This window comes from Puma concolor, chromosome B3, assembly GCF_028749965.1.
Source record: "Puma concolor isolate L17-30 chromosome B3, mPumCon1.1.hap2, whole genome shotgun sequence".
In the NCBI taxonomy this organism is placed as follows: domain Eukaryota; kingdom Metazoa; phylum Chordata; class Mammalia; order Carnivora; family Felidae; genus Puma; species Puma concolor.
In genome coordinates, this window is record NC_141672.1 from 137,311,296 (window position 1) to 137,327,719 (window position 16,424).

Here is a 16,424-nt window from a genome sequence, read left to right on the forward strand (position 1 = left end):
ACGTGCCTATGACTGACAGAACATCCTGCTTTGTGACCAGGAGGATGAAAAGGCAAGAGGGAATCCTGATGGTGTCATTTTCTCCCTTCCCTCTTGATGCTACACTTCGGAGCCAGACCCGGTCACAGGAAATGCACAACCATGCTGAGAAGCTAAAACCTCACCTTCCTAGCTCCAGGAGCAAGAAAGGGAATCCAGAGACCTAGGGGGTCTCGGGGGAGTCATGGAGTGGATGGAGCTTTCAGAAATAGATCACAGAAAGGGGTGGACGCACCTCTATGCCGTCTCTAACCGTGTACGCATGGGACGGACCTCAAGCAACATACCAAAGGCTCTGAGAAATGAACGAAGGTCCAGATGGTCACTCAGGTCCCAAACTTGCCCCTGGAAAGAATGTAAATGCAGAGGGTCAAAATAGTGCGACTCACATTTGGCAAACGAACTAATACACACAGGATCTATTCCGGCACTAGCATGGTGGGTACATTTCATCTATTTGTCAAAACCCATATGTACACCAAGAGGGAGCCCTAATGTAAACCATGGACTTTTAGTGATAATGACATGTCGACACAGGTTCGTTGGCCATAACAAATGTACCACTCTGGTGCTCGATGTTGGTGGTGGGGAAGGCTGTACATGAGGACAAGGTGTATTTAGGAACTCTCTGTAATTTTCGCTAATTCACATCATACAAAATACGTTCTACTGACCATAAAGGAAATAAAGTAGAAACAATATCATAAAGGTACGCGGAAAGTCCCCCAAATACTTGGAAATTCAACAGCACACTTCAGAATTATCCTTGAGACAAAGGAGGAAATCTCAAGGAGAATTAGAAAATAGTTTGAACTGAATTAAAAATGAAATTATAACAATTGGGGCGCACCTGGATGTCTCAGTCGGATAAGTGTCCGACTTCAGCTCAGGTCATGAACTCACAGCTTGTGAGTTGGAGGCCGCATTGAGCTCTGTGCTCACAGCTCAGAGCCTGGAGCCTGCTTCAGATTCTGTGGCTCCCTCTCTCTCCCCACCCACCCCCCTCTGCTCCTCCCCCCCCCAAAAAATGAATAAATATTAAAAAACATTTTTTAATGAAATTACAACAGATCAAAATTCAGGGATGCAGGGATGCCTGGGTCGCTAAGTCGATTAAGCATGTGACTTCAGCTCAGGTCCTGATCTCACAGTCCGTGAGTTCAAGCCTAGCATCAGGCTCTGTGCTGACAGCTCCGAGCCTGGAGCCTGCTTCAGATCCTGTGTGCCCCCCCTCTCTCTAACCCCTCCCCTGCTCACACTCTGGCTCTCTCTCTCCCTCTCTCTCTCAAGAATAGGTAAACATTAAAAAAAAATTCTGGGATGCAGTTAAAGCAGTGTATACAGGAAAAAGTATAGCATTGATTATATATATGTATGTGTGTGTGTGTGTGTGTGTGTGTGTGTGTGTGTGTATGGAAGAAAGGTCGTACATTATTAAGTTTCCATCTCATAAACTTAGACAAAGAAGAGAAAGATAAACCCAAAATAAGCAAATGAAGGAAATAACAAAGAGAAGAACAAAATCAATAATATTGAAAACAGAAAATCAATACAGAAAACCAATGAAACTAAATAGTGTTTCTTTGACAAGCTCAGTAAAACTGATATACTTCCAGCCAGACTGATAAAGAAAATGTCAGGGAATACAGAAGAGTTGCCATAACTACTGAGTTTATCAAGGTTGCATGATACAAAGTCTTAGAAGACTCAGCAGTGAGATTATCAATATTCCCCAAATTGACCTTATAGATTTAAATATAACCACGATAAAAATCCCAGAAGGATTTTCTTATGTATTTAGATAAGCTGATCCTAAAATTTATATGGGGGTCCCTGAGTGGCTCAGTTGGCTAACTGTCCAACTCCTGATTTCGGCTCGGGTCATGATCTCATAGTTTGTGAGTTCAAGCCCCGCATCAGGCTCCTTGCTAACAGCACAGAGCCTGCTTGGGATTCTCTCTCTCCCTCTTCCTGCCCCTCCCAGCTTATGCATGTGCACTCTCTCTCTCTCTCTCTCTCTCTCTCTCTCTCACAACATAAACTTTAAAAAATACATAAAATAAATAAAATTTATATGGAAAGGAAAAATGAGCTAGAATAGTGAAAACAATTTTGAAAAACAAAAAGCCTAGAGGATTCACACTAGTCAACTTAAAAATTCACTGTGAGAAAAAATGCAAAGTTACTGTGTATCTATAATAATCAGGATGTGTATTAGCAAAATTAATAAAATATTAAAGAATGGAACAGACTGAAAAGTACAGATATAAGACTACACAAATATAGTCAGTGGATTGTTTTACAAAGGTTAAAAATGGAGAAAGGACATTCTTTTCAACCAATGGTCCTGAAAGAAATAGACATCCATATGCCAAGAAAGAAAGAATGAGAACTTTGACCTATGACTTCTATATATAAAAATTCACTCAAAATGGATAATAGAGTTCACGTGAGACATAAAATTACAAAACTTTGGAGAAAAACTTGGGAGAACATTTTTGTGACCTTGCATAAAACAAGACTTTTTAGGTTTGACACCAAGATCATGATGAATAAAAGAAAGAAATCAACAAATTGGACTTCATCCAAGACAGTCTTAAGAGAATGAAAATACAAGTTATATACGGGAAGAAAACATGTTACATATACCTGAAAAAGGACTCATGTCCGGACTGTATTTACAACCTCTGAAAATATAAGAAGAAGGAAACAGTCAAATATAAAAATGGGCAAAAGACTTGAATATTCTCCACCAAAGGAGATATACAAATAAAAAATAAGCACATGAAAAGATGCTCAAGAGACACCTGAGTGGCTCGGTCGGTTGAGCATCTGACTTCAGCTCAGGTCATGATCTTGCGGTTTGTGAGTTCAAGCCCCACGTTGGGCTCTGTGCTGACAGCTCAGAGCCTGGAGCCTGCTTCAGATTCTGTGTCTCCCTCTCTCTCTCTGCCCCTCCCTCACTCATGCTCTGTCTCTCTCTCTCTCTCTCAAAAAATAAATAAGAATTAAAAAAAGTTTTTAAAAAAGATGCTCAAGATCATTAGTCATTAAGGAAATGCAAATTATTACAAGAGATACCACTATCACATTAAAATAATGGCTGAATTTTTTTTTTTTTAATTTTTTTTTTTAACGTTTATTTTATTTTTGGGACAGAGAGAGACAGAGCATGAACGGGGGAGGGGCAGAGAGAGAGGGAGACACAGAATCGGAAACAGGCTCCAGGCTCCGAGCCATCAGCCCAGAGCCCGACGCGGGGCTCGAACTCACGGACCGCGAGATCGTGACCTGGCTGAAGTCGGACGCTTAACCGACTGCGCCACCCAGGCGCCCCTGAATTTTTTTTTTTAAGTTGAAAATTAACGCTACCAATTGCTCATGAGGATTTGGTGTAGCTGAAATCATAGATTGCTGGTGGAAAGGCAGTGTGTATGGCCACTCTGGAAAACACTATCTTACAAAGTGAAATACATGCTTCCTATATTACTCCGCGATCCCACACCCTAGGCGTTTATCCTAAAGAAACGACAGCTGGGGCACCTGCGTGGCTCAGTCAGTTAAGTGTCTGACTCTTGATTTCAGCTCAGGTTATGATCTCCTGGTTCGTGAGTTCGAGCCCCGCTCTGAACTGACAGTTCTATACTGACAGAGCAGATTCTCTCTCTCCCTCTCTCTCTGCTCCTCACCCCCCCCCAAAATAAATAAACATTAAAAAAATACAAATGTTTGTGACAGCATTACTCATAATCACCAAAAGTTATCAACCACAGTGCCCTTTGTGATATAAATGAATAAATCAACTGTTGTACATCCATATAAACATACTGTATGTAAATTGTTTTAAGAATAAAAAAACGCCCCTTGGGAAACCTGTTTGGTCATAGTTACCTTACAAGTCAGCATATTCACTCCTAGATCTAGATGCCCAGAGAAATGCTTACATATATTCACCAAAATGTAGGCTTTGTAAGGCTCAGAGCAGCACTGTTTTGTGGCCAAAACCCAGAAAGCTACCCACAGGTGCACCAAGTGTAGAGTGGCCCAGTAAAATGTGACACAAGTCACAGAGTGCGATACTGTAAGACAATGAGGACAAACTAAGCTACACTCGAAACATGGACAGATCGCACCATCAATGCTGAGCGTAAGTGGACACTATAGGATACTTACTGCCCGATTTCATTCATATAAAGTATACGCACAGTCAAAACAAATCCTCGGGGCGCCTGGGTGGCTCAGTGGGTTGAGCGACCGACTTCGGTTCAGGTCATGATCTCACAGTTTGTGAGCTCAAGCCCCGCATCAGGCTCTGTGCTGACAGCTCGGAGCCTGGAGTCTTCTTCAGATTCTGTGTCTGCCCCTCCCCTGCTCATGCTCTGTGTGTATCTCTTTCTCTCAATAATAAATAAACGTTAAAAAAATTTAAAAAAAAATCCTCAAAGTCAGAAGGACTCTCAAGAGTGGTGACTCTTGAGAGAGTAGTAACTGTTTCTTGATTTGAGTTTTATGCTATAAGGGTGTGTTCAGTTTTTGAAAACTCGGTGAAAACCCTTCCGATTTGTGTACTTTTCTCTATGTGTACTTCTTTTGTTTTGAGTGTATTTATTTTAAGAGAGAAGGTGCAAGTGGGGGAGGGGCAGAGAGAAAGGAAGAGAGAGAGAATCCCAAGCAGGTTCCACACTGAAGCATAGAGCCCAATGAGGGGTTCTAACTCAGGATCCATGAGATCATGACCTGAACCGAAGTTGGACACTTAACCAGAGCCACCCAGGCGCCCCTATGTTATACTTTCAAATTAAAATTTTTTAATAAAAAAGATATTAAGCGTTTATTTTAAATATTTAAGTCAAGTGCTCCAGGAACATACACTGGGAGCTTCAAATAACCCTTGACCTGAGTACATGTACTGCAGTTTGAGACATACACTCATAATGTTAACTTAAACCTCATGATCATCCTGGAAATGATGGATCCTGTCCAGTGCTCCATGGATGATCCAGAAGCCTCTGGATTCCTAGTTTAAAAAAAAAAAATATATATATATATATATATATATATATATATACACACATATATATGTATATACATATATATATATATATATATATACACACACACATATATATATAAATTTTACCAACAGCAAGATAAAGCATCAGTGTTATCTTGGGGTTGCAAATGGTTAGGGTAGAAAATTTGACAGGGCAAAGACTGTGAGGCTCCTGTGGGGTAGCTTCATCTGCTACTTATTCCAAATTAGCAATAAAAAGAAACAAACTACTTTTATATGCAACAACATATATATAAATCACAAATAGGGGTGCCTGGATGGCTCAGTCAGGATGAGCATCCAACTCTTGATTTCGGCTCTGGTCACGATCCCAAGGGTCGTGGGATCAAGCCCCACGTTGGGCTCTGTGCTGAGCACGGAGTCTGCTTGGGATTCACTCTCTCTCTCTCTGCCCCTCTCCTTTGCTCACACACTCTCTCTCTCTGTCTCTCTCTCTCTTTCTCTCTCTCTCTCTCAAATTATATATACAATCACAAATGCTTTATGCTCAGTGAAAGAAACCAGACTCATAAGGCTATGTAGTGTGTGAATAGACAACCACAACTCCCAAGTGCCTATACAACTCCCAAGTGCACAACTCCCAAGTGCATTCCCACAGAGAGACATAAAAGGAGCTCTCTTTGATTACTCTTCTTTTTCTTGGTCACCCATATTTTATTCTCCCTTCTCTGTGTATCTGTCAGTAAAAGCTAGATGATGCTGCAGTAACAAACAAGCCCATTGAGTAGCTGTAGGAAAACAAAGTTTCATTTCTCACTTATTTTATAGTCTGTGGTGTATTGGCATGGGCTCTACTCATCACAGCTGCTGTGGGGCCCCAGAGGATCGCCATGCCAAAGGGAAAAAGGTTTCTGAGGGTCTTTTATGTCCTTGAAGTAACCTGTGTTGCTTCTGCTCGCAGCTCTTTGGTTATAACTCTTCAAAGGCTCTATCCAAGCACAACGAAGCTAAGAAATGCAGCCCTACCACATGTTCAGAAGGAGAACCAGGAATGTTTGTTGAACTACATTATTTACTACTATTATCTTCTAAATTCATATTCCCAGGAGATAGAATGCAGCTGGCTCCACCTGACTGAGTTGTCCTCCCCCATTTGAGTTAGCTAGCTTATTGGTTGGTGGGGAAAGAGGAAATTCTACTTCCTATATGGGATGGATGGATAAGGATGAGGAAGGCATCCCACAGGCTCACAGGTCAAACAAAAAGCCCCGCATGATATAGAAATAGGACGGGGCACCTGGGTGGCTCAGTCAGTTAAGCATCTGACTCTTGATTTTGGCTCAAGTCATGATCTCACAGTTCATGGGATCAAGCGCCACATCAGGCTCTGTGCTGACAGTGTGGAGCCTGTGTGGGATTCTCTCTCTCCCTCTCTTTCTCTCTCTGCCCCTCTCCTGCACATGTGCATGTTCTCCCTCAAAATAAATAAATAAGGGGTGCCTGGGTGGCTCAGTTGGTTGAGCGTCTGACTTCAGCTCAGGTCATGATTTCGCGGCCCGTGAGTTTGAGCCCCGCGTCGGGCTCTGTGCTGACAGGTCGGAGCCTGGAGCCTGCTTCCGATTCCATGTCTCCCTCTCTCTCTCTCTCTGCCCCTAACCCACTCACATTCTGTCTCTGTCTCTCTCAAAAATAAATAAACATAAAAAAAATTAAATAAATAAAGTTAAAAAAAAAAAAACAGAAAGGAATAGGACCCTTGGGTGTGAGTACAAAAGGGACAGGACTCGTGGATTACCAAGCACAAAACAAAGCAGTACAATTGCCAGGACGAACGTGGCAAGAGCTAAAGCAGAAATGCCCATTACCAAAACTCAGTCTCCTACTAGAATATTCCTTCAAGGAAATGTTTCAACTGTGCAGCCATTGACATATGCAGATTAAAAAAAAAAAAAAAAAGTTTCTCAATCCAAGTTAAACCATGATAGGGACCGCGAGCTAATAAAAGCACACTCAGATTTTTCTGCTGCTCTCCTGCATAATTTACGTACCAGTCAGACACGAGTTTCATTAAATCAAGAGCTATCTTGTCCAACCTTTCAACTGTGAGCAACTTTGTACAAGATGAAAACAACCTAATCCATCACGATGGTAGAAATTTTTCTATTTCTTCCAGGCCCTTGCTGCCAACAAAATGCCAGGAGTCTTGCTTCTTTGGATGGTTTATTAAAATGCAGCAGGACCCAAATTTCATTAGGGCTGTGTAATAACATGTTCTGCCCACCAACTAATGCTTGCCAGATGTGCAAGTTCAGCCACATCTGCGAGCACCAAGCCACCTGCTCAGAGGCATGGGCCTCCAGAACCAATGGAAGGAGAACGCTGCTAATGCTTTATTTGCACTCTAACCGTTGCACCCTGTAGCAAAAAATATTTTTCTTTTCTTTTCTCTTTTGTTTTTTTGAGAGAGAGAGAGAGAGGGCACAAGTGAGCGAGGGGCAGAGAGAGAGAAAGAGAAGCGGGGCTCGCCCGAAGCAGGGCTCATGTTTTTGCCTGAAGTGGGGCTCGAGCTCACCTGATGTGGGACTCAAACTCACGAACAATGAGACCATGACCTGACCCGAAGTCAGAAGCTTAATGACTGAGCCACCCAGGTGCCCCCAAAAGTACTTAAATTAAAGTGGGGAAGGGGGTTTGCAGGGCAAGATGATGGTATTCAAAGGGGCTACGGTTGAGATGAAGGTATTCTTGGCTAGATTTTTGCAAGCATGTTCTCTGGACTTCCGCACCCATACATTTTGAGGCTGAACACCAAATTCCCATCCCCACAACAATGACCTTCGGTAAGTTCCTGAAGCTTCCTGAGCTTTACATTCCTAGTTTGCAAAATGGGAACCTGACCTGAGCTGAAACCAAGAATCGGATGCTCAACTGACTGAGCCACCCAGGCGCCCCCACATATGCATTTTTTAACGTGTAGGTAGGGCCAGAAAACCTGGATCTCTTTTCATTCTCAAACCATACTATCCTATACATGCACACGCACACGCACACACACACACATCTCTTCCTATCTGTCTCTGTCTCTTTAATCTGTCTCCCTTCCACTGTCCCTCTGGGACTTTCTTTGACTGGGACCATACTATAATGCAGGGCTTGACAGGAGGGGCAGGAGGGCCACGGAAGTTTATTTTTCTGAAGGTAAAAGTTCAGAAACAGGCAAACAGACTGATCTCTCCATGCCTCTCCCGTGCCCCCCAGAACATAGGAGAGTGCTAGCACAAATCACTACCTACACATACCTATACCAATAAATACCAATAAATTGTTTCCTTTGGTTTGTTTTTGAACTTCACGTAAATGAAATCATCCTAATATATTCCTATATGACTCGCGTTTTACACCCAGCATTATAATTTTTTAATGTTTATTTATTTTTGAGAGAGAGACAGAGAGACAGAGCACAAGTGGGGGAGGGGCAGAGAGAGAGGGAGACGCAGAATCTGAAGCAGCTCCAGGCTCTGAGCTGTCAGCACGGAGCCCGATGTGGGGCTTGAACCCATGAACCCTGAGACCATGACCTGAGCCGAAGTCGAATGCTTAACTGACTGAGCCACCCAGGCGCCCCTACACCCAGCATTATGTCTTTGAGATTTACTCATGTTGATGCACGAGGCTATAATTTACCACATTCACCACCATATAATATTCCCCTGCGTGGCTGTACCATAATTTGCTCCGCCATTGAGGGACACCGGTCCTGTTGCCATTTTTGCACTATTCGCGATGGCCCTGCAAACGATGTACAGGATCAAAGACCCCCCCCCCCCCCAGGGCATGAGCCAGGAGCACACTGCTTTGCCACATGTTGTGCATATTTTTGGCTTTAGTCTACGGTCCCAAATTCTGCTCAAACAGTTTGTTCGTTTACACTCTGACTTCCTACTTCTTGGCAGAAACACTGAATCCCATCTTCGAGAATGTTATTCCGGCAAGTAGAGGTTGCTGGAGTTTTGGAACACTGGCCAAATCGCCTCCCACATATGCCACCTAGAAGGTCATGGTTGCAAACATTCCACCAGGGCAAGCAAGCGTTTTGTCGTGCACACAATTCCCAACAGAGAGTGTCTTGAGATGAGTGGTTTTGTGCCACCCCCCGCCCCCGCCCCGCTTTGGGGATAACACTTCCCCAGGATGAACTTGGATGGTTCAGCCCATGAACAGAACGTTCTGTAGCTGCCACTGTGTTTCACGTGGGGATGGTGGAAGCTGGCGTTAAGACTTTGTTTCCAGACCACGTCTCCTCAGCAGACTCCTCCAGCGAGACGGTGCCGTCTTTGAGAATGAGATCTACACTCTTCTCCCTTGTTTGTGTCTGTAATGCTGAGTCTGGTGTCTGCACATCCTAGGTGCTCAATTAAACTTCACCCAGTAGAGTCCAGAGTTAATCGCTTTGGCAGACAACGCGATGTGTTACCAAACACCTGTCTCCTCCTGGCTGGGCACAGCCCTAGCCAGTATTTTCCAGCCTCCTTCACAGTGTTCTGTAGCCACGTGACTGAATTCTGCTCACCAAAGGTGACCAGAGGGGATATTTGCCACTGGCAGTCCTGGCCTATCAAAACCTCCCACGGGATCCACGGGATCATGCACGATCTCTTTTCCTGGCTGCCAGCTGGATGCTTCTTTTCTTTCCCCCTCGGCCATCATCCAGGTTCACATCATGAAAGGTGACAAAGGCATCCTTTTTGCAATTAAGCAAGGAAAGGGATGCCTGGGTGGCTCAGTCGGTTAAGCTACCAACTTCAGCTCAGGTCATGATCTCACAGCCCGTGCATTCAAGCCCCACCCCGGGCTCTGTGCTGACAGCTCAGAGCCTGGAGCCTGCTTCCGATTCTGTGTCTCCCTCTCTCTCTCTGCCCCTCCCCCTGCTCACACTCTGCCTGCTCACGCTCTGTCTCTCTCTCTTTCAAAATAATAAACAAACAGCAAAAAAATTTTAATAAATTAAGCAAGGAGATAAACATGTTTTCTCTTTATTTTATTTTTTTTTTTAATGTTTATTTATTTTTGAGACAGAGAGAGACAGAGCGTGAGCAGGGGAGGGGCAGAGAGAGGGAGACACAGAATCTGAAGCAGGCTCCAGGCTCTGAGCTGTCAGCACAGAGCCCGACGCGGGGCTTGAACTCACGGACCGTGAGATCATGACCTGAGCCGAAGTCGGACGCTCAACTGACTGAGCCACCTAGGCGCCCCAACATGTTTTCTCTTTAAACCAAGCGAAGCTATGTGAGCGCCTCTTTGTGCATTTTTAGTGTGATTGTTTGAGAAAGCACACGAGCACACTCCTGGTTCAGACCCTTATGTGATTTGCTGCTCAGCTGCCCGGACTAGCTGCCAGGTACCCCTCAACATTTACCCACTGGTTAAAGAGAAGGAAGCATAAGGAAGAGTTCACCATAAGAAATTCACCAAGGAAGTGGCATGGTATATGAATTGTCTACTGCAGCATAACAAGTAGCCCCAAACCTAAATGGATTAAAACAAAACCCTGATTATCTCACACTATTTGTGAGACTCGGGTATCTGGCCAATTCAGCTGCAGTTAAGGTGCTCACTGGTCATCAGAAGTCTCAACGGGGAAGCGATCCACGTCCCAGTTCACTCTGTGACTGTGGGTAGGATCCGGCTCCTCACAGGACATTGGACTGAAGGCCTCAGTTCTCCACCAGCCATGGGCTGTGGGCCACCTTGGAGGATGGGGGGGGGGGGGTGAAGGCTTCCTTACAGTATGGCGGGTAGTTTCATTGGCATGAGCAAGGGTGAGAAGAAAAAGAGGGGGGGCAAAGAGAAGTGACAGTCCTTTACAACCTAACCTTGGAAGTGAGATCCCATCTCTGCATTAGAAGTCACAAGGTCCAGCCCACACTCCAAGGGAATGAACCTTCTCAGAAGCTCTGCCTTCCACACAGGGAGCCTAAAAATGGTAATTCTGCCAATTCCCTCCTACGTCTCTCTGAGCCTAATCTCTAAATTTGCCCTCATCTCCTCTTTTCTGTCAACCCTTACATATAAGACTCAAACTCCCACTAATTATTCAGTTGACTTTTTCTTAAGTCAAGATGCAGGAAGTCCAAACAGAGGTCACAAACACAGGTCCTGCCTATCTTTAGTGCTAAAACATAATTAAGTTTCCATCTGCATTTGAACCCTGTGTTTCCCAACCAGGTATGATAAACTATGTAATCTGTGAGTGTATTTGTTGACAAATCATGGTGGGTTTTTTTTTTTTTTTGCATAATTAATTTAAAGTAAATGAAAAAGCCCGTGTCACTTATCAGACGTGAAAACAAAGTCTAAACATTCTTAAATTCAATGTTTGTGACGCGTAACGTGTGCAAATGACCAAACAGGTTTTTCTTTTAAATCCTGCAGGTTGAAGACAGGTAAGAGATTACACGGCCCCAGAAGGAGGTTCCAGAGGCAAATTTTTGAACAGCGCCCCTCTGTGTGACACGCTCTCCTCTGCTCTCCAACTCCTGTGACCACGAACAAACCAGACACATTGGAAAAGACCCACCGGAATCTTTCCACGGCCCTGGGAGCAGCAGCGATATGGAAATATCAGTCCCCAGAAAGCCCACACATTTTAATGAGCCACGCCAGCTGGAGTGACGGAATCCTTCAGCCATGTCGAATGCTGCCACGGCTGGGCTGGCCCCGGGTGACAGAAGCAGCCTCCTCCCAGGGACACCACCCTGTGTTCAGTCACATCTGCATGAGACCCAAATGTAAAGTGCCTTTTCCCAGCTGCTTCCGGGAGAAACTTGGGCTACGTTGGAGAGCAGCGAGCATGGCATTCTAGCTGAAGTTCAAGTGCGTTGGGGGAACACCAGCTGAGGCAGGAAATGGGCTGGGGGCGGGGTGGGGGGGGTGGTGGTAAGAGGCAAGAGCCAAAAAGCAAACATAATCAGTCCGGCAACCTTACGATGACATTTTCAAGTGTGAGGTCATTCTGAGTTCCAGAACCGGGAACATCTTTAGATATCAAAATGGCTTTTGCTAAATGCCTCTTTGGCAAATTTGTCTTTCCTTTGGCTCGTGAAGAGAGGATAATCGTTTATGCATTTATGAAAAGCAATATGACCCTCCCAGAGCCGACGGGCATCCACCTGGAGGCTGTCTCAGTCTCTCCCTCTAAGCCACTTCTGCTCTTTATGTCAGCAGATATTTATCAAGGGGCCACAAGGTGCCTGAGAAATGGTCCCTGCCCTCAAAGAGCTTTCGGTCTGATCTGGGGACAGCTAGGACGCAGATGGTCAAGACATAACACGGACTGCGACCCTTTTTACCGAAGTGGTGATCACTCTGCTGCTGGGGATCCTGGCCCAGTTGAGGACGTGGGTTTCTGGGTTACGACTAGCTGAGACCAGAAGAGCGAACAGAAGCGAGCGAGAGAAAGTAAGAGGAAGTTCAAGACACGCAGTCTATACATACACAGACTTAAGAGAAGGCGGCATGGTGCATGCCTGGCCCTGATCAAAGCACAGCGCCTGTGTTAATTAGCTTATCCTCAACAACTTTGGGCGGGTGCTCCTATCATCTCCACTTTACAAAGAAAGAAACTGAGGCACGGGGAGGTCAACTGACTTTCCCACGGTCCCACAGCTAGCGAGCGGCCGAACGTGGTTCAAAGTGATTACAGCACAATGTTCTCCACCCAGGGAGGCGGTGGGAACGAGGAGGTAGGCACAGGTTGTCCAGAGATCGAAAAGCAGGCAGGGGCCCAAATCATGAAGGTCCACACACATCATATAAAGAATCTGCAGGCAGCGAAGCAGCCCCTGAAGGGGTTCGAGCTGGAGGTGGTAGGAGCCGGTGTGAGCTCTAAAAACCTCGTCTCACGAGCCTTGTGGCAAATGTACTAGAGGCCAGCGAGGCTGATGGGGGGAGGGGGGACCTAAAATCCGGGGAGAGATGATGGTGGCCTGGGCTAGAGGAGCGGCAGTGGAGAGGATGGGAGCCAGGATGATCCCCGGGACCTCTGGTAAGTACAGTCGACCAAAGAAATGGGAAAGAAGGCAGAGAGAAAGGCCTGGAAGTCAACTGCCAGGCTCCTCCTGGCTTGGGCTCCACACAGATGGTGGGACCACCAGGAGAATTCTCGGAGATCCTAGAATAACAACGAGGACTGGCTCTATTCCTCAACCATTTAATGGCACTAGGCTGGACACTTGGAAGAATGCATCTGCCCTAGGGCCGCCCCTGCCAATGGGACCAGAATGTTCCCAGACACAGGCTCCTTCTCCTTTGCACACTGTGTAGGAGAAGAGGGCCGGCACTGGTGTCCCTAAGTCCTCCCGGCCTATGCTTCTGGGTTATCCCTTTTTGAACAGGGGTTGGCCTGGGTCATCCCAGGAGGGACATGTGACCCCAAGAGTCCTGGTGAAGACTGAGTAGATACACCCAGTTGCCTCTGGACTTTTCCACCTTCCCCCAACATGTAAGAATTCTCTTTTGATCCCAGATCAGGTTTGGCTCCAGGCATATTTTACCGACACATGTGGATTTTCAGTGAAATTTAATCTATTTCTGATTCTTCTACACTGAACTCATTCACATGGTGTGAGGAAACAGCTACTTGACATCCAGAAAACCTTCCCAGACATTTTATGACATTTTAAAGCCTTCCTTTCTTTTGTCTAAGACATAGGAAGCAACAACGTGCCAAGTGTAAACAAACTTCCTCCAAGATGTTTGAATCTGATTTTAAATGTCTTCTCGGATGGAAGTAAGAGCAAAGAAAACAAGAGATGGAGAGGGGGCAGAAAGTGTAATGAAAGAAGGAACATGGCTTGAGCATTCGAATAAAATAAAAAGACAAAAAGAAGGGGGAAGGGAGGAGAGGAAGGGGTGAGGGGGAAGGGAGAGGGGAGGAGGGGGCAGGGAAGGGGGAGAAGGGAAGGGGGAGGGGGGGACAGGGGGAGGAGGAATGCAGTGACGCAGGATGCAAGAAAACTCCCAGAGTCATCACTGGCTCTCACATTTCTTCCCCATTGGCCTTGTCTTATGTCCTTCCACGGAAGACACCTGAAGATGCTAAGAGAATAGATATGTTGAATGATCACCGTGTGCATAGTTCCAACCATTCTAACATCTGTAAGTTGCCTAAACGTCCTGAATTAATCAGTGCTTTCTATGTTGTGGCCCTATGGGTTGCTATAAGAAAGAGGTCCGTGGATACATAAACCATTTAAGATTAGCTTCTTTTTTATTTTGGAGACTTTCTCTCTCCTACTTCTTGGGAAAGAAACTCTGAAAGCCACCCAGAAACGATCATTTTCTATAGTGGCTGACACATCTGGGGGTTATGAAAGATGTCTGCATTCTTTCTTTCCCTTTTAGCCAACACTTCAGAAAGCTTGCTTTGTCTGCCCTGTGCCCCTTTCTTCCAGAAGAACAGGCTTGCCTAGCCTCCGCCCTCTTCTGCCCAGCCATCACCTAGGACCCACCTTTGAAACAGTTAGTTTATTAACAGTTCTGAGAAGCGAGAAGTCAAAGCAGGTGAGATCCTGTCCAAAGAGGCATTTATGGATGGTGAAATTCAGGGAGAAGTGTGCATTCCACAGAGGGCAGCCCTGAAGTGTGCATCGTAATTGCACCCTAGGAAAATATGCCCTCTCCTCGCAGCTCCAACCCCTCCCTGATGGGCTGATCCCAGTTGTTAGGGTCTGCTGATGGGTCCCCAGTGAGGCAAGGGGCTAATGAAGAATTCATCTGTGCTGATCTGCAGAGAATGGCCATTGATTACTTTAAGTCAGTTTCCTCTAGACGAAATGTAATCCAAAAGAACACAGGGTGAATCAACTGAAGTCACTGTCAACAGACCACACCCCAGAACAAGGCAGAAAGGCAGCAGGGAGAAGGTGGTCCAAACAGGATGCCATCTGCCACGTCAGTGCCTCCATCTTGTTTTTTGATGTCTTCTCTCCTTGGCTCCTTTTCACACTGAGGCACTGAGAAGGGATCTTCCTTGGAAACTTTGACTTAGTAATATCATCAGCATCTGCAAAGGATTTCTCCCTTGTTTCCCTCCCCCCTCCTGCTAGAAAAGAAGCACTGATGTGGCAGGCAGCTTCTTCAAACTCAGGAACCATGGTTGCCATTTTTGTGTGTGTTTGGGGTATGTATGTATTAATCGGTGCCCAACCCCTTCCACGGAGAATTTGATGTGGCTGCGAGGAAACCATAAAGCAGAAATTATGAGTAAAAAATACCAGAACCAAGCAGACGTAAACAGATTGGGAAGGCACAGGCTCCCAGTCAAAGATAGCAGCCTGAGACCCACCCCGTCCTCATCTCTGTCCCTCCCAGACACCCTCTGAAATAGAAATGCAGAAGGAAAGAAATGAGCATGCCTACACAACGGCTGTCACATGGGGACTCTGATGAGCTAGAATTGAACCCATGTCAACTTCGCCCTAAAGCCTTGGAGGCTTCCACCATGCTACAGCATGCAGGAGGGGAAAACTAATTGGCTCAAATAAAGATAAAGCCTATAAACATACCCGCAGGAAATGGTGACTTCCGACACTAAGCCAACCCACAAGCAACAGGGCTGACAGTTGCCTCTTTCTTTCTGGCCGGCGGAAGGGGAGCATCATCACTATATGCAAATTGAAACAGGCTTCATTAAGCCAGACCATTGTGCTCAACTGACTATGAGGCATAAATTCCGCAAAGACACCCAAAGTCAAGTCACTGCCAAGCATTCTTCCCAAGAGGTCCAGCAACCAAGGTTTTCCCCGGGGATGTTGAAAGGGAGCAGCTTATGCAACAACTAGGAAAACAATAGCAAACACCTCACAACTGCCAAAAAGGAGAGGTGGAAATTAAAGGCCAATTCCAGGCCATTCCATATATTAGATTCTGTCTCCAGGCTAACCAGAGAGACCCAGTTTCCTCATTGGTAAATGGCAATAATAATACTGTCCAGGGGCGCCTGGGTGGCGCAGTCGGTTAAGCGTCCGACTTCAGCCAGGTCACGATCTCGCGGTCCGTGAGTTCGAGCCCCGCGTCGGGCTCTGGGCTGATGGCTCAGAGCCTGGAGCCTGTTTCCGATTCTGTGTCTCCCTCTCTCTCTGCCCCTCCCCCGTTCATGCTCTGTCTCTCTCTGTCCCAAACATAAAAAAAAAATAAAAAAAATAAAAAAACGTTGGAAAATAATACTGTCCACCCCACAGAGGTACTGGGGGGCTCAGTCAAATAATGTCCGTAATGGCTTAGGACAACGTCCACCATATTGGAAATACCCCATAAGCAGTTTTTCTCATTACTATTCTCACCGTGAGGTATTGACAAACTTTATTGTTAA

At 45.6% G+C, this 16,424-nt stretch overlaps 1 long non-coding RNA gene across 1 annotated transcript in view; it reads right to left on the reverse strand.

The window, feature by feature from the left end:
- Positions 1–247: 247 nt before the first annotated feature.
- LOC147580411 (uncharacterized) overlaps positions 248–16,424 on the reverse strand; it is a 126,590-nt gene continuing 110,413 nt past the window's right edge. Inside the window, exon 5 of the long non-coding RNA XR_015252884.1 lies at positions 248–384. This is a non-coding gene — a long non-coding RNA (uncharacterized LOC147580411). The remainder of the gene's footprint in view (positions 385–16,424) is intronic.